The 19,797-nt window shown below is 34.4% G+C and overlaps 1 long non-coding RNA gene across 1 annotated transcript in view; it reads right to left on the reverse strand.

Moving 5' to 3' along the window:
* The window catches only part of LOC146998449 (uncharacterized), a 102,189-nt gene extending 84,758 nt beyond the window's left edge, over positions 1 to 17,431 (reverse strand). The window contains exon 1 of the long non-coding RNA XR_015039305.1: positions 17,303 to 17,431. This is a non-coding gene — a long non-coding RNA (uncharacterized LOC146998449). The remainder of the gene's footprint in view (positions 1 to 17,302) is intronic.
* Between the last annotated feature and the right edge of the window lie 2,366 nt (positions 17,432 to 19,797).

A 19,797-nucleotide genomic window follows, 5' to 3' on the forward strand; every position in this document is an offset into this window, starting at 1 on the left:
AAAGTCCCTGTATTCTACTTACGTGTTATATCGTTCCTTCAGAAGCATTTTATAAACATTTACAAGTCTTAAGAACATTGCTAACGAGATCTGACAACTATACAATTATCATTAATGGAGATAACAGCAAGCATCCCTTATGGGCACAAGATAGGATGGATAATAGAGGATGTTAGTGGACATTATTCTGAAGAATGGCTTCATGATCAACAATAACAGACAGGGCCTTCCAGTATATTGTTCCACTTAGGAATTTATGCTATTGTAGCGAAGACTAAAGAAAACTTGGAAATAACAAATTGGAAAGTTTTGAATGATGTGTCTCTGAAATACGCTAGATATATTACTTTCAAATCAACAACATAAATATTCATGAACTAAAAAAAGATAAAACAAATTTTAAGAAATGCAAAAAGGATTCATTTCAAAGAAAAGTGGCTGTTCGGTAACGTTCCTCATATGCCGTTGTGTGTCGTCCGCTCTGGCGGCAATTCCAAGATTAATATTATGTACACAAACATACAAAAATACATTCTACCATGATATGCCAGAAAATATATGACGAATTACACACAGGATATGGCTTTCCCAGCCTTGGAGCCCGTTGAAGTGCCCAGCACCTGAGCCTTCAAAGAAAAGTTTCAAAGTTTTTTATAAGAAAAGAAAGTGAAAGATATGAAGGTTTCAGAAGATATCGAAGAAACTATTAAGATTATAAATAAGAAAATCTGGGAAAATTATTTTGAGACTACTTTAAATAAGATGAATCAGAAGAGAAACAAAGACGAATAAATTTATTCTTCATAGTGGAACATGGATTCATTTGCTTAGAAAGAAAGTGTGTTATAGCATTCAGAAGGAAATATCAAAGTTCACCAAAATACAACAGAATAGAGCAAAGAATGATCTACAAAAAAGAATTTGGCACAATATTGGAAAAATATACAACAGATAAAAGAAAATTATTGTAAAAATATGTGCAACAATATTACAGTCAAAAATCCATTTGGCACACATTTTAAAACTGCTAATGACAAACGGGTTAATATAGCAATTATTTCCAAGATTAAAAAAAATATCGTATCAAGGTAAATTACAGATGAAACTATAAATGCTACTGCAGATTTTCACGAAATCAAAATCGAGAATGAAAATCACTAGAGGATTCGAAGGCTGGCAGATGAAGTTCCTGAAAAGGACGAGGAGCCTTTTGAGATGCAAGAAATTTCTAATACTTTGAGACTATGAGGAAAAATAAGGCTCCAATACCCGATGTAATCTCGCTGTTTAAACGAAGAATACTTTCTAGAGGCCTGAAAGAATGCGTTTTCTGATTTTCCAAAACAAGTAAAGGCCCACCAGCAGCAAAGTCGCTGAAGAATGGTAGTTCAATCCAGGGCTCGAATCCCAAACGTGCTGGCTTCATAGGTATTTTTGTGTTTTTCCTCATGTGTAACGGTTTCCTCATGTGCTCCACTAGTTAAGCATAGAAGTCATGCATAAAGGCATCCTTCTCCTTATGCAGATAGCTCTTGAGTACTATGCCATAATCAAATAAACGACAAACAAACCAGATAAGAATCCTGTGCCTTGCTCATCGCATAGATATATTTATTTACTGCCTACATCAGGAAAGGTCTTGGACCAGCTGATCAATGACAGGCTGTGTTATTACCTTAGAAGTAATGATAGGATGAATGAAAATCAGTATTGATTCACTCACGAAAAAGATACCGCACAGATTGTTGAAAATATAAAGAAAATGGTGGAAGAAAATAATTAGAAAATATGCATACTGTAATGATATTAATTGATATCAGGAATGCGTTTAACGCTGTATGGTAACTAAGCATAGAAAATATGCTTATTAAGACTTAAATGTCCTATAAACTGGTACAAATTTTTTTCAATCGTTTAAAAAATCGAAATGTAATTTATGACAGGTATGGTATTTATACTGAAAGAAGTTATATTAAATGTGCACCACAAGTATCCACGTTGTGGAATTTAATAACGGACAGTACTTTAAAATTGGAATTTGATGATAGGATAAAGTTACAAGCTAGACATGGAAAAAAAGGCGAAAATATCGCTAGAGATGTTTCCTATGCAGAATAAAGAAAATCAAAAAATCAAATCAGTAAAGATAAGATGACTAAATTTTCGAAACATTTGACGCTTACGCGCCTACCTGTAGTGTCATGGAAAAGCAGCGTGTGAGTATGTGAGACAACATTACTGTGAGCAAAACGTTTGCACCAGCAGTATTGTGAGAAGTATTGTGAGTATTGTGAATAAAGACATTTTCGTTTGCGCGGCCTCCTGTAGTGTCATAGATTTGGAAACTCAGATTTCTTATACACAACATAAGAGATACAATATGTGGAAAGTTAAGAATAAATAATTGATGAAAAAGAGAATAAATATTATTGTCCTCCAACGAAAATTAAATTTAATATAATTGAAATTTAAAATAGTTGAATAGAATAAAGGGCGTGGATTAGAAATCTTTACTGATAGCTCGCTAATTGAAGGCAGAGCGAAATTAGCTTTTGTTCTGTATTTTAATGAAGTTAAGTGCAAGGGGGAAAAATTCAGGTTTAATGAAAATAGTACAGTTTTTGAAACTGAATTGTTAGGTTTCAGAGAAGCATTAATTTGGCTGATACCTGGATAAGCGGAAGAAGTTTGGCTGAAAGTTTAATCTTCAATTTTAAAGTTCAGTCTTTTATTTTGGATTTGGGGGGGGGTGAGTAAAATTACTTTGCAATACAGTTTGGCAAAATTTCTGCTATAAAATAGCTTTAAAATTATTTAAATATTCAAATAATCAAGCAGCTGTAACATAAATCAAAATATAATAGAAAATATACCAAACTAGCAGATTTATTCAATATTTATTTAAAAATCTAGCTTTTGCAAAATCTCAGAAAAATCTCGTATAATTGGCAAAAACAATTGCAGAAGTTCGCACTTCAATAAAATTACTCCAATAAAATTACTTTCAATAAAATTACTTAATACAAACTATCAGTCAAACTTTTACATTATCTATCAGAAATCTTAAAAGTAAATCTGACAATGGTAGTTGTTTTACTGAATAAAGGTATCTGCGGCACGAGCGTCCAAATAAGAAAACTCATAGTTTCCTACATTTAGCTGTGTTTTTTTTATTCTCTGTGTAATCTTTTGCTAAGCAAGAAGAAACCGAAGGTATACCTAGGAAAAGAGAATCCTAAGAAAGACACTAACTTGAAAAACATAAGTATACTCAATGTCAAAAGGAAGAGAAAAGACAGTATGCTGAGGTACAAAAGGAGGAGGAAAAAAACGGATACTACAACAAAGCATCAAGGAAAACTAAAGAGCTATATCAGATACCACCATTGAAAAAATGTCGTACAATTATTTAGACTTCCCAGGCAATTGCAGGGATTCCCATTACTTAAGATAATATCGAGATATCTGATTAGGCAATAAATACTACCCTAACAATAAAAAATATAAGTAAACAAAGCCGGAGGAGGGCATTCCGGTTCTCAAATTTCCTTTGACGCAATATATAAAACTACTTGTGTTAAAAAAGTTAAAGCAAACAAGAGAGTAGGAGCTATGGTATTTAAAAATTTGCGTTGGAGACATTCACATATAAAGAGGGAATTTCATGCTTCATTCGTGTAAAGAGTTCAACGTAATTACGGTTCATTTATCAAATGCATTTGAACTTCACAACAACAGTGCTAATTTCTCTTTTCATCATTCCTATTAAATGTAATCAACATGTTGAAGTAGGATGAACACAACAGTGTTGGGTAGCGAATTGTCACTATATTTTTGACTAACGAAGGTGTAATTCCATCTCAGATGTATTCAAAATTTATTAACCATTTCCGAAGTCCGAGATCTTTCTATCGCACAGAGAGCTTAAAATGGAGACAATCATTGAAGTTTATGTAACCAAACTATAAATTCTTCAAAAAATTCTATACCGGTAATAATTTGCATTTCTCACAAATTATTAATGATGAAATCATAGAAGACGTTTTCATTCATCCTTATGTAATTCACATCCTTCGCAACAAAAACTTTGACACTTAGTATACTTTCTCATCTGTATATACAGTATTTGTCGCGTTTGCTTACTAGAACTTTACTTCCACGAACGCCCTCTGGCGAAAGAGACTAAAAGTAGTCAGTTGAACGGCTGACGCGTCTAACAGATGTATAACGATAGACCGTCTCCGTATAAATTATGCTTGTAATCATTATAACTTGTAAATATTTTGTAGATATCTTTCATATGAATTAAAATTTCTTAAAAAGTTTATAGCTGTGTTGCTCAGTGAATCGAAGTTCATCATAGAGACGGATACCGACAAGAAGGAAAGAAGGCAGTTCAGGGCAGCCCTATTTAGAAGGTAAGTGAACTTTCACTTATCTATTTAATGATCTAAAAATTTTAATAGTACAAAGTTGATAAAATTTTTAACATGGCGCCCGAACAGGGACTGCCAGTAACTGCGGTTTTCCTAACTATTGAAACTGTCTAAATTGATGTCAGTTATATAGATGATACATAAGCATAAATAATTAGTGATTGCTGATAGTTGCTGAATTATTGAATATTAAATAATGACGGAATTCATCGATACATTGAAAAGGAAACGCGGCCACATAACGGCTGCCGTTGCAAAATCAATTGGCCGAATCGAAACTGAATTACCAAAAACAGAAGTGAATGCAGAGGAACTAGAAATTTCCTTAGAACTCTTAAATGAAAAATCGAACGAGTTAAAACAAATAGATGCCGATATAGAAAAATTAATAGACATAAATTATCTAGACCAGGAATTAAACAGTGTTGACGAATATAAGAATAACTACATTTAAATACAAAGCTAACAAAAAATTGAAAGAAATTAATATAGAACAACAAAAATTTAGTGTGTTACGAAGCACTGAACAGTTAAGTGAAAGTATTATAGAAAACGTTAAAATTGAAAGTCATAATGTGAAGCTTCCTAAACTTACGATTCCGAAGTTTTATGGCGAGAGCTGCGAATGGCTGACATTTTGGAACACTTTTTCATCAGCCATACACCAAAATAAAACGCTTGACGCTATAAGCAAATTTAATTATTTGAAATCCTTTTTGGGAGGTACTGCTTATAACACCATTGACGGTTTCGATTTAACCGAAGAAAATTACGAAACCTCAGTTAAACTCCTCACTGAAAGATTTGGAAATAAAGATGTACTGATAAACGCCCATATAGATAAATTACTGAAAATAAGACCTCTAAAGGATTCTAATGACATTCAAAATTTCTTTAAGTTATTAAATTATATACAGAAACATATTCGATGTCTTGAATCATTAAATATGACCTCAGAAACATATGGAGCTTTATTAACACCTATTTTGCTTAAAACATTGCCCGCAGATTTGGTTCTGGAATATAACAAAACAGTTCGAAAATCAAATTACGATTTGAATCACCTAGTGGAATTTCTTTCTGAACAGTTAGCTGCACGGGAACGTACATTCCAGACGGTCCAGCCAAAGGCGGCGCCGCAAAAGCATAACAAACTGAGTGAAACCAGACCTATTGAGAAACACACAGCTTCGGAGTTGACGAACGCAAGTTTGCGGGGGGGACAAACACCATGTGTATTCTGCGACTCTTCTAATCACGAGTCTATAACGTGTAAACAAGCATCCTTATGGTCTACTGAGAAAAAAAGGGAGAAATGCAAAGCGAAAGGAATATGTTATCGCTGTTTACACCCTCGGCACCTTAGTTTTAATTGCACTTCTAGAATAAGGTATGAATTATGTAAACAACGACATGCCACTATAATGTGTTTTAAAAGCGAAAACGGAGAAATTAAGGAAGAACAAATTGAAAATAAGGCCTTAACGAATAATTCATCCTATGAAAGTGTAATCTTGCAAACTTTAATTATCAATGTTTACGGAGATGGTGAAAGCAATTTTATACGAATAATTCTGGATACCGGAAGTAGCAGATCATATATCAGCACATTTCTTGCGGAGAAATTAAAACTAAAATCTTTAGGTTAGGAAAGTGTGACTCGTGGGCTTTTTGGAGGGATAGAAAAAAGGGAAAATCACAACAAGTATCTGATTAAGTTGAATAATCCAGAAACAGGATTCACATGCGAAATGGAAGTTTTGAGCCAAAAAACCATATGCTCACATATTCCAAAATTGGAGGATAGGGACTGCATAAAGAAATTTGAAGAACATTCCAGAAAAAATGGAATGTTATGGGTGGATTTAGTGTATGAATTGAGAGTGTATTTAGAGAGTTGGTTGGATTCAGTAGAAGTTCAAGATTTTGAAAGTCTTAAGGAACTTATGCTCACTGAGCAAATTAAGCGGCGAGTCCCTCTAGAAATAAGAGAGCACTACTTAGACAATTGGGAAGAATTTAAAACAGCTTCCATTTTAGCAGAGAAATGTGACAAGTATGAGGCTTTGCGAAGAGATACGAGGAAGTTAGAACAGAGAGCGGGGTTAAAGAAACTATTTGAGAAAGATAGAGAGCGGTATGTAAATTCTAACTGTAGTTATAAACAGAAAAGTAGTGGTCATCAAAGAATTAAATCAGAGGAGCATAGAAAAGTGGAGGCTCCTAAAAAAAAGCAAATTTTCAATGAAGCAGGTTTCGAGAAACAGCGGAAAATAAGGTGTTACCAATGTGGAAAGGACGGACATATCCGACCTAACTGTCCTTCGCTGGAAAAGAATAAGGCTAATCTGGTGAATAATCTAGGAACGGAGAGTTTAGGAAAATGTTTTGAGCCGTATTTCAAGAAAGCAGTAATTAATGGGATAGAGAGAGAATATCTGAGAGATACTGGAGCTGGTATAGATCTGTGTAATAGTATTTGGATTAATACTAATGACTTATTAGGGGAAACTGTATGGGTGAAACAGCCTTTGGACACAGAATGTAAATGTTTACCTTTGGCGAAAGTCACCATTGAATGTGATTTTGGTGTGGTCACCACAAAGGCAGCGGTTACACCGGTAGAGTTAGATAAAGAGTACTATTTGTTAGAGAATAAAACTGCACAGTTGATTGAGGAAATTAGGGAACGACCGGTTCTCTTGAATGCTGTGGAGACTCGTAGTCAGACGCATGCGCGCAGGAGTTTAGAGAGAGAGACTGCAAAAGACTTAGATTCCAGATCGGAAGAAAAGAAAGAGATAGAAAGTGAAAGGGCCGTCAAAAATGAGCATTCGGAAGAAAGGAAATTAACTAGTAATACAGAGGAGGCCATTAAAATTCCAGACATCAGTTTAGAGGAAAGGGCTATCCTTGCGGATGTTTCGCCACCAGAATTCTCGGAAGCACAAGCAACAGAAACTCATGATAATGTTCAACACCTAACAAAATGTATTATATCCCATACTGAAGGAACACAAGATCTGCGGAATTCGATATTCGAAAAACCTACTTCTATCAAGACGTTTTCTTCTGAGAAATTGCTTCCAAATAACCTTGCTGTAAAAATGATGTTCAATTATAATGCTGAATCAAATGCATATGCTATATGGCGTGCAATGTATAAGGAGACATTACCCGCCATTGGCGAGTTTTCTTTGGATGAACTGACAAATCATAAAGTCCGGAAAAAGAAATTGGGACCTCATCCAAATATAGTTGTAAATGTTGAAGAGTGTCTTATCTCAGTGATTGATTATTCGAGATCAGATCTACGGACAGCAGGAACTTTAGCATATGAAGTATATGGAGGAGCCAATCCTTTTTGTTCTGTAAACTATTGTTTGAAAAATGATTTTTGTAGCGTTTTGGAATTATATTTTTGTAGATTCAAAATTGTTTGCATTGTGTGTTTCTTTTTCAAAATGGTTAGAATCAAATGTTTAAGTTTTAGCATTTTGTAAACTGAAAAGGTACTTTGTGTAAAATTTGAGGAATATGCTTTGTATAAGGCACACATTAGGAGTAATTTAAATCTTTTTGTTGTATTTTTGCATTTTTGTTATCTAGAAATAAGTGCAGTGTAATGTAACTGGCTTCTCTATTATCACTTAAATGGTTACCACTTGCGTTTTGAAAGCAGTGAAATGTATTTAGAATTTTTCCTTCCATAGTCAAGAAAAATTTCTTTATGAGGGGAGGAGCTGTGATAAGGTTACATAAAAGAAGAAGAGACTGAAGATTTATATGGACAAGGATGTCTCGTAAGAATAAGCTGAAAATTATTATTTTTTTAAACTTACAAATAGGTTTTCAATAGTTATTAAAATAGTCTTTATTAAAATAATTAAATCGTTGGCAATGTTAAAAACGCAAGCTTGAGAGCCACGAATTGCTCTCGCGCGAAAAATGTATAGAATTTGATTTTTTGATATAGATAGGTTTCTCTCTTCAGAATTGTATGTAGCCATTTTTTTTAGCATTCAATAAATATTTTTATGCTGTGTTTTGTTTTCAACCTGATGTCACAACCCAGGGTTTGCATAGCGGTTTCGGGCACTACACCACAGCAGTAATGATGCTCGTGAAATTCGCTAAATAAGAGGATTAATAAGCTTTCACAGAAGGAACTGCCAAATCTCTCAGTTTATTCATGTTCGTTTCTATTTTGCAGGTCATCCTGTTCCAGCAGCATTTCGCGGGGTCAGTACTTGGCTGGGTGACCACCCACGTGACTGGCTCCGGCGAATCAGCATTCTTCAACCCGGAGTTGATATTCAGAGCTCATACTGCTCCGCCCAGATGATTTCTACCAGATGCTCCTTCTAAATTTTACAAACCTTCATCATACGTGCATATAGCACATTATCTAGCTTAGTTAAAAATTTTACCAAGGCCTAGGGCAATCTTTCAAGATAGGCAGTAAAAGCAGATCTGCTAAAGGCTGCCAAAGCCATTCCACAAGTTCGAGTTCGGAGAGTTAGTCAGTGTCTCGTCAAGCGAGTTGATAGTCAGTCAGTGTCTCGTCTAGCTAGTCGATAGTCAGTCAGTGAGTGCCCAGTTAAGAGTCAGCGGGCGAGTGCCTCCTAGTCTAGTGCCAAGTTGGTCATCGAGTGCACAGAGAAAGTCTCCTAGTGTATCGCGAGGTAGTGCATCGTCGAGTTTCATTTTAGAGTGTGTTGAGCTCCGGGAACAACTGAACCGAGTCGGGAGCTGTACTCTAGTGATCGTAGATTGCATCGCGAGTTGTAGCGTGGACAGTCTCGAGAGTACGTAGAGTTTCGAGAACGACCAAGCAGAGTCAGGAGCTGTACTCTGGTGCTTTGCCGTTAAGCTGTCTCCACCATTATAGCCTAGAGGCTGTGTCGCTGATTGTTTCAGCGTGATTATAGTAGTTCTTCGATGACTTGTAAACGTGTTATTGGAGCTGTCTGGTATAATACTGGCTAATAAATTGTGTTTCGATTGTGTTCAAGTGCTGTCCTCGTTTTTCATTCCAAATGCACTAACCAGTACGTACATAAGAAGAAAAACGTAACAGTGTTATAAATAGGTGTGCGCATCCCGTTTATTCACAGATATTGTATTTTTCTTGTATTTTACATATTATTTCTTTATTGCATCTTTCAGTTTTGGTCTAAAATTCCAGTGTTCCCCGAGTTGACATTTGTTTTGAAATCTATAATAACTTCATCTGAACCCGTGCTTATAATTATACTCGCATTATTATATGCTACGAGTGTAAATTAACTAAATTAATTTTATTGTTAATTAAGCTGCAACAATAATTTAAGTTAATAAAATAATTTTAGCTACTTTTATAACTCTTTTTTTTCTTCCTTTTAACTAAATATCTCGAAGCACACTCGAGTTATCGGTCTAAGCGAAACAAACGCTCCTGAGAAGACTTTTCATAGAAAAACACGATTATATTTATAATACACATGAGGAAAATTGAGGAAATACGAATGCAAGCAGTCTGCTCACTTGGATCTGACAATGAGTTAAACTACTTTAGTTTAGTTGTCTTACCTAATCACTCCTCATGGGCTTTATAATTCTGCAAAGCATCATTACTGTCATATTAAACAAGGGGATAACAAAGTTATAATTGAATTCACGAAGAAATTTTCTCAAGATGTGCGGAATAAAATTAGACATTTTTCTGAGAAATAATTTCAACTGCCGAACATTATTACGAAAAGAGAAAAATACAGAAAAATATCATAAACTATTTTGAACATTGCCGATATAATTCGCACTGAGTGTAACCAAAAGAACCACATCTTCTGAGGCTATAAAGCACTGCTTTAAACTTCTTCTACTCCTACCTTCACGATACTGAAAGAACGAAACCTATTGTCAATAACATTAAAATGATTCCAACTTATTCCAGAGCTAAATTTTCATCTCAGCTGAAGATTAACTGTAATGAAAAAAATCTGATGTGAGCAAAACATGACTTCCTATACGACCTATTCAATAGTACACATTTTTATGCATTCTGAGGTTACGGCCCTCTTTACCGCCCTCTTTTTTAGCATCGTCTCTCCCGCCCTCGAGCCTTTTCTGCAAAGGCGTACAGACGAAGCCAACAAAACTGAATTTGAAGAATCACCATCTTTATTTTAAGCATATCAAATTACCCTTTTGAAGACAAGATATTTTTTAGTCATAGTAAGAACACAATATTTTCCATGTACACGAATTTTAAAGTACGGCGTCATCTTAGATAAGTAAGCATAGCAGCGCGGAGTTATTTGCATGGCAGAAGTCAGGTAAAAAGGGGCGTAATTGCTCGCGAAGCAGTATTTATACTACGTAGGTACATAATTAAAGCTAAGCTGCGACTCGGTAATTTTTAGTTACCTTTTTCAAGCAGTGTTATCTAATTTGGAAAGATCTCAAATTTGGGAGAAAGGATGAACTTAGGAAGAGAACATAAAATTTAGAATAGTCAATTTTAAGGTTCTCATTTATTTCTTAGTGTAACCATTGTATTTTACAATTACGTTTGGTACTACCTATTGCGATAAGAAAAGGGAGGTGCACAACTACATGTTATAGCAGTCCCGTATTCAAAATTTCAACGCCATGAGGCTGCTCGTTTTTGAGTTATGCGAGATACATACATACGTACGTAGAGACATAACGAAAAAATCTCTTCTGAATGCATTTTACAATCCGTTTTGGAAAAAGAGTCCTTTATTCTGTCCGTACGTACAGACTTCACTCAAAAAAAATTTTCCAAAAGAGTTCGGGAACGATCACAGTGGATATATCCAGTGAAATATGATAATGGAAATTTTTCGGGATTACAATACTTCCTTTACTTAGTACAAGGAAGTAAAAATAATTCGAAGCAATAACTTGTAACGAAAGTAATTCTATATAGTTATAGCTTTGTATCAATTGGAAAAAAAAGGAAATATGGGAAGCGTGTTTTGTCAAACTGTCTTTTCAATTATAGAGCGATATATGTGCAATGAAGGAAATTATAACTGTTCTGAAGTTACTCTATAAAGAGAAAATTCACCCATGTAATTTAAACTCGGAAAGAATAATTTTCGAAATAAGTAAAACACTTGAAAAATCGTAAAAGAACTATCCACTTAAAGAAAAAGTTATAAAACAAATGTAGAGCTGAGTAGTTCTACTTTCATCGAAACTTAAATGATAATCAGTTTCTTATCTGAAAAGTATTTCCTCCTCTGGTACCCTGGAGAAATGAAAAAGATATTCTAAGACAAGAAAAAAATATGAAATGCGCATAGCCGATCAATACCTAGAATGTAAGTTATTAAGTTTTATGGATTACATTTTGAGACGGCTGGCTTTTAAATATAAAACTACAGACTGAAAGAACTGAATACCGATGCTACTCGGAAAATTAAGTTATGATGCAGCTCTGTTTTTTAGTCGTTCTACGCAATATTAATTTCCTTAAGTACAAATGTAATATATCTTGAAAAGAAAGTAAATTTATATTTACTAAAATATAAAAGAGATATAAGAAGTATTTTGCTTATGATTCATTCGGCATAAAATGAATGACATTTCAAATACGGAGTTAACTTCTCGGAATTCTCAAATTAAATATTGTTTAAACAAGGAATTTAAGTTCGCATGTTTTGATACATAAGACGCAGCACATTTAACCGTCCATAATCCAGTGAAGTTTATGATGCAGTGATCCAGCCATTTTCCAACCGTCCATGATTCAGTGAAGTATCTTACAGAGGCTCCGTGCTAACTCTCCAAAATGTTTTTTCATGTAGTTATTATTTAGAAGGGTTTATTCTTTAAAATAAAGGCTGTTAAGAATTATTGCTCACAAATATCTTGGGTTTGTTCCGAAAGATATTTTACAATGCTATTGATTTTAAAATGAAATTTCGGATTATTTACGACAGACAGAATCTTCAAAACTTAAGCTCGTTTGTTGTGGGCATAACGCTGTGATGGACTTGTGTTAGCGGGCAATGGAAGTGGTAGTATTCTTGTGGACTCTTTCTCCGCAAACACGGTTGTCTGAGAAGGAGATATTTCTTTCGTAGTCATAAGTGAGGAAAGACCTCTGTCGCTGTAAATTGATTTAAAAAGAGGCTGTCCCATTTTGTCTTCTCGCCTTTGGGAACAGATTTCCAAACGTTCTACCAGGTTTGTTTTATTTTCTTGTGTTCTTGCCTTTACATATGACTTTTGATCTTTTTAAAATCATAGCTGCGAAATTAGTAGTAGTAGCCGCAGCTTTAGCAAGGAAGTCGGCCTAAGCGAAATTTAAGTTTGCTATTTTTTAGGGGTGGGGGGAAATATTTCTTGTCTTATTGGAGAAGGAAGTTTGAAGTTCTCTGTTGTATTTAACCAAGAATGTGAATCTGATTTAACTGTTAGCTGACTTCATTCATAAAGTAACGTCTTGTAACAGCTTTAAATATTATTAAAATCTTGTAGTTTAAATAATTTAAATAGATGAACATTAAGGTATTTGTGAATGGCAATATTTGAAACCAGACTCGAGTGCCACGTGCGACTCTCGCACGAAGAATGTAATTTATTTTTAAATGTTAGAATTCTTTTCTTCTTGTTTTTTATGTAACCATTTTGAGTGCTAAATAAAGATTTTCTGTGTTCCATCATTGGAGTTGCTTCATGTTGCCAAAGAAGTATCACAGTCTCTATAGCCGTTTTAACTGTAAAAATTTCTGCTTAAAAAATTGCATTTTCGATGTACAGGCGTCCTTTGCAGGATATGTTTAGATTTTCATGTTTATCCATATACAGGCTGATCCCGCTTTTTCATCTATTTGGCATCTATCTGTATATGCTATCGAGTATATACTGATATTTCTAGGTACTATAAATTTTGATGCTATGAGAATTCACAGAATGCCGAGAATACGAATAGGTTGCGAATTCAAAGTTATTCGATTATATTTATGTTATATATTATTCGATTTACATTTATGTTAGTCCTTATAAGGAATCCTGATTCCTAAGCTGTATTGTTTTGAATTGTAATGCTTACATGTGATTATTTCCCCCTGCTTCAATTCCTTTTCACACAGGGCCTACTCCAAGCATATGACGAATATGAAACTGCCTATGGCTCCGACTTTACTAAATTGTTCTCACAAGGGACATATAAATAAAGGTGTATTCCACTTTCCATTATTAATATGTTTAATTTATACATTTCAAGAATATAAATCCTTTTGTCCCTCTAGTAATATTTTCATTATACACTTGAATTATGCTCATGGTATGCGCTGGATGGATTATAACTTCATTATGTTTCAGGAAGGTTCTACAGTTTAAAATTCATTCATGAAAAATTGCTTATGTAAATCCACGCCAAAAGCCACTGAATTTTAAATAGGTCGATTTGAACTGCGCATTATTATGCTTTTTATGCATTTTCATTGTTTAAAAATATTCAGAAAATGAAAACTGATTAAAACAAATTTCTCATTTACGTGATTTCAAGTTCGTAAAAAGAATTCATTCCATAATATTTTATTATATTAAACGGCATGCTAATTAAAATAGACAATGAATTGCTGTATAAAAAGTAAGTTTTCTATGAAAACGAGTTGGATTTCGGCATATCAACAACAATAACCAGTGATAGCATTAACCACCAATACATTAAGTAGCAACTTTTATATCTTAAATAAATAAATATCTATTGTACCTGAATTTCAACTCAGTGTATTTTAAGCAATCGAATGCTTTATTTTATGTTTAAGTTATTAATATATAATAAAGCATTCGATTGCTTAAAATACACTGAGAGAATGAAATCTCATCACCGATAAGAAATCGATTTACAAGAATGAGATGTAGGCAAAGTATTTATCTAGATAACATATTTATCTGATTAGCATTTCAAGGTCAGAGGTTAACGGATGAGCTTGAAGAGCCATTTCAAATGTGAAATGATTGGTACAATATTAACTGCTGTAACCCCCACGATGTTGAATGCAAGTATGCTAAGGCGCATGCATTGTATCGTACAAGTGCCGTACGTAATTTTGTGGGATGGAGTTTACATGCCTATTGCCCTCTATCATTCAAATCAACGACGGTTCGTGCTGACTGGGGATGATGTCATCCAATCATGTCCCACATGCGCTTAATGGCAGAAAGATCGGGTGATTTTGCAGACCAAGGCAACATGCCGGCTTATTTGTAAAGCATGTTGGGTGACAGCAGCGGCATAGGAACTAGCGTTTTGCTGTTGGAAAATGCCCCTGGAATGTCGTTCAAGAACATCAGCACAGCCAGTGCAGTCACCAGTTTGACTTACAAATTTGCTATTAAGGTGTGTAGGATTACGACGAGGTGCTCTTGCTGTCATAGGAAATTGCTCCCCAGACTATAACTCCTGGTGTAGGTCCAATGTGTCTATACTATAAATAGCTTGGTTCCAAGCATTCATCTGACCTCCTTCTAACCAATATACGGCCATCACTGGCGCCAAGACAAAAACATCAGTCATCTGAAATCAACAGATTTGTCATCAACAGATCTCAACTCCGTCCTTCAGTGAGCTCTAGCTTGACACCACTGAAATGGCAGGTGGCTAAAATCTCGTTCACAACGCCCATTGCAGAAGATAAATAAAACACGCGAAGTTTACATCGAGTATTTAGAAGTCAACATGATTTTTAAGTTCGTAGTAGCGCTATTAGCACCATACGTACTTGTTTAGTGCGACATTTGAAACAGACACCATCTTTCATATGTACAAACTGGTTGTAGAAACATTAGGTTTCTTCGGAGCCGTAAAGATGAAAAATTTGCAACGCCTTCGCCGGCAATCGAACCACGGGCGTCTGGAATACGCGCCCAGCGTGCAGATCACCACACTACGAAGGCATGCCAAGGAAGGCGGGATAAATACCCTATATACTCCTTCTTTTAAAGGGCAACTAGGGTTTTTAGGGGACCCAATCGACAAATCCTGTGTGTGGAGAACCATCATCCATCACCCTTTTAGTTCATGTAAAATATGAAAGCTTTTAGAATTTTTTTTTAGTCCAAAGGGGCTATTTACCCAGAAGGACTATGAATTTCGTTTGGGTATTTTGCGTTGGTTCACTATAACCGTTGATCCAGTTTTCAAATTGTTGCCACCAAATATTAGAGCCCTGTATTATAGTTACAGAAATTAAATAATGAAGACAGAAGTTTCACAGAAGAACTAACAGAAAACTTCTAAGAGCAATTTACTTGGCCTTTCAAGCAATTTAATGTGGAAACTAAATTCATTTGGTTACGTATATTAAATCAGTATTCAAAACAGAAAGAGCACATAGTATATAATAGAAAAATAAAACCATTAATAATGAAGAAACGAACTTGTAAATGTCTTTAATGGACGATATTTGCAAAAGAACTTGAAAAATGTTACTGAACTGAAACTCGTGTAAAATGTCCGTTAGTCGGTTGTTGTCATTTTTTAAATTGCGTAATGGTTATTCGGTAGAGACATTAGGTTATTTCGAAGCAGGAGAGATGAGAAATGAGCATCGCCGTGGCCGGGACTCGAACCACGGACCTCTCGAATACGCGTCGAGTGTACTGGCCATTACACCACGAAGGCATGTTAAGAAGGCGGGAGACATATCTTATAATTCATGATTATATTCAATTAAACTGCGTTCACTTTCCGATAAAAGCAGTTCTCAAATACTATGATATTATGCTTAGAGGCTGTTAATTATGAAATTAATTACTTACGGCTCTGTTAGTCTGTTTTAAGTCCTTATGGCTCTGTTAGACTGACAAGAGGATTATCACTGTCTCTGAAATAGTACAATGACAAAGTCTCAAAAAGATTATAAATACCTTTTTATAAATCTTTAATTGAATAGTAAACACAATTTGTATATTTAAAATAACAAAGTTTTAAATTAAAGGCAGCGAAGTCGGAGGCTAATGCGTTTTAACGTCAGCTATCATAATGGCTAAAGAAGTGATATTCACTGGCAGAGCTGAGCGTTATAACGTAAACTGAATACGACGCTGTGAAAAGCTCTGTGTATAAAAACGTTCTAAACCCTCCGTTTAAATACTTTACCATTTAATTTGCATTCTGGTGAAGACTACGGAAAGCAGTTCTAATAAAAGCTTTTAATCACAATGATTAAATTAATTAACAAAACATATTCTACATACTGTTACCTCTCACATTTTTCTTTTCTTTCCCTTCTTTGTTTCGTATTTCCCGTAGGCAGTTTTGTTTTACGCTAATGGGATTAAAAATCTATTTTTCTATCTTTCCACTATAAACAAGCTTAATTTTTTTTATACACAGAACTGTCTATCCTCTCCATATAATCGTAATTAAGTGTACTTCATGTAAAATTTTCATACAAAATGATTCATAATATCAATAAAGTTGGATTTTCGGATGTTCAGTGGAAGAGTTATTTTTATCATTAATACAAGAAAGAAAGAAATTTCTTCTAAAATCTCTCCACTGAAACTAAATTTTAAATTCTAAAATATTCCTGTGCAGCAGGTGAAAACTCCATTTATTCATTTTTCTTTGGGTTACCTTTTTGAAAAACTTCATTGAATTAGAAAATGGCCCGTTTCATTAGAACATTTTGCTTTTCAAAGTAATTCTTACTTATCTCTTTATTAATTCATTTCTCCGCTTGATAAAGTGAATAGGATGAATTTAGAACCAGAACAATACCTTTCCACAGTTCATCTGAGGACCAAACCCAATAGCAAATTCTTATTAACCTTAAACAAAACGGAGTAGCACTAAAAGTTAACATAAAGAAGAACCGTAACAAAATAAACAAACGTACGTGACAGAAGTTTTGCTAAAACGGCTCTTAACTGCTACCTAACGTTGACAGAATCACTGATAATGGACAAAAGTCTCCTGGAAGACACTAAGCAGCTCTGGCTTTCTAAACGGCGGTTCGCAAATAAAGGTTCTTATCACTGTGTTGTCGTGGGAACAAGTGGGGAGAGAAATATCTTCTTTCAGCAATGAGATTAGAAGAATATTTGAGTGATTTCGGTTGTGTGAGTGCTGCGTTAAGAGCTTTTTTGTCTTCGGATCCGTCTCCAGAGATTCACTATTGTTTGGCGCCTTGTTCCTTGCTTGAAATTAATTTCAAATGAATTAGCTCCTTTTTAATTCTATCATTATGTTAGACACAAGAAAGTAGCTTTAAATTTAGTTAAAATTAAACCTTAGATTCACTGTGATTTTAGAGAAACTCTATGCGATCCGAAAAACATCGAAACAGAGACTGGCTCCATCAGTGGCCGAGTGATTAGGAATACTGACTGACCCAGGCTCGACCTATGCGAACGGGTTGGCTGCGCAGCGTTTCGTGGTTTTTCTGGTATGGAACGTGAACACAGGCCAGTTTTCCCGAGAATGTCCTCCACAAAGGCTTGCCTTCCCTTAGACAGATAGCTTTTGCGTGCTTTGCCATATTCTCAAACACATCTCTAAAAAATAGTATAACTAACTGGAACAAACACCGGAGGCTTTCTTTTGTGTTGTACAGCTTGCTTTTGCAACTGTAGAATAGTTCATTCGAAAGTAAAAGCAAAGAATGAAGACTTCAAATAAAACCTTGTATGTACATAACATAACGTCTAAAGTTAATATTTAAGTTTTCAGCTGTCTTTTCGTTATGAGATTATTCTCTTTATATTCCAGAGATACTTCATTGATTGCTCTTTAAGTTTTTCACAGCCTGTCATTTATTTAACTATTACATTTCACTCTTCAAAGATCCAATTAATCGTATCTATATTACCTGCGTCATAACAAATGACATATTAAGAAGCATGGGAATTTCGATGCTGAGATTCTTAAGAGAACATCTAAGTTTTCTGTACAGTGCTGGATTTCTCATTATTGTCGGTAATATTTAGATATTATTACTCAGATTTTGATATTAAAATTTATAATTAGCTTTATGGTTATGTAAAAAGAATATAAGGGGGAAAAGGTTTACGCAAGAGGTTGCAAAGTAGCTCATGTTCTGAGCCAATAATGTTAATACTATTCTACATTGCTGGTCATTAAAGTTGCTACACCAGGAAGGAAAGCAAATAGCGGAATCGTATTTATTGTGCATGTACATTATAATGGGAGGAAGACATGATTATGTTTGCACATGGCTCTGGGTATACAGCGTGCAGAATTCAATACACAGAGTTGTCAACTCTGGCAGCAACAATATCTGGCTGTAATCTGGCTGGGCATGAAGCCGAAATGAACTTGGATGACAGGTATTAGTATTAGTACACCCTATCCCTCCATTTACACGGAAGATAGGTTTAGCACAAAAACTGTGTAAATCGAAATCTTGGACTTTCCTATGTAAAACCGTGTAAAACGATAAACACACTAAATGGGCATATTTTTTTATTTATTTACATATAACACAAAAGCAAAACATCTTAAAATAAATAAAGTTACACTTCGTTCATAAAATAACAAATATATGTAGATAATAGAGGTACATATTTAATTTATTTTACATTAAAAAATATAAGATCATTCAAAAAATTATTATAAGTTTAATCACTGTCATCACATTCATGAAGTCACTTTCATCACTTGAGCGTTCTTGATAAGATTCTGCTTCAATGGTTGACGAATTAGGGAAGAATCCGTAATTAGCGATTGTCTAGATTTTTCCACCCTAAATCTTTGTAAATCTCCTCATATTGATTTAAGCACTTACTAAGCTTCCGTTGCGATCGGAAAGCTAGTTCAATATTTTTAGCATATTGTATAAAATTATTACCTACTTTTCTTCTCATCAAATCCTACGCTGATGACTTGCAGTGAACGCAACTGGTTCAGATTCCTCTTCATCATCTTTATTTGTTTTTTTAAAGCCTTATTTGTAATAGCGTTAGTATCAATTGGAATCCTTTTTTTGATTTTGATCTTCTATCTATATCACTAATGCATTATCTATATTTTCCATTGTATCATCTCTTATATATGAAATTGTGGTCTTACTGCTGCAAGTTCCAGCTACTACACTTTTTCTAATAGAGTCTTCATTTTTCCTAATTGTCATTATTGTGGTTTCATTCAGAGTAAAATTTAGTGACATCGTTTACTCTGTCTCTATTACGTAGAATATCTAATATTTTAATTTTTGTTTCTAAAGAAATAACTTTTTTTTTTATTTGATTTATTTTTTTCAGATTTTTTGGCATTATAAAGTCTTAAAAAATTTACGTAAATATAAAAAATGCCACAAAAAATATAAATGTTGAAAATTTACCAGTAAACATTCAAATATGTAGATAAAAACAA

The sequence above is a fragment of the Stegodyphus dumicola genome, chromosome 2 (genome assembly GCF_044657685.1).
Source record: "Stegodyphus dumicola isolate Sdum_Otavi_A_Nest chromosome 2, ASM4465768v1".
In the NCBI taxonomy this organism is placed as follows: domain Eukaryota; kingdom Metazoa; phylum Arthropoda; class Arachnida; order Araneae; family Eresidae; genus Stegodyphus; species Stegodyphus dumicola.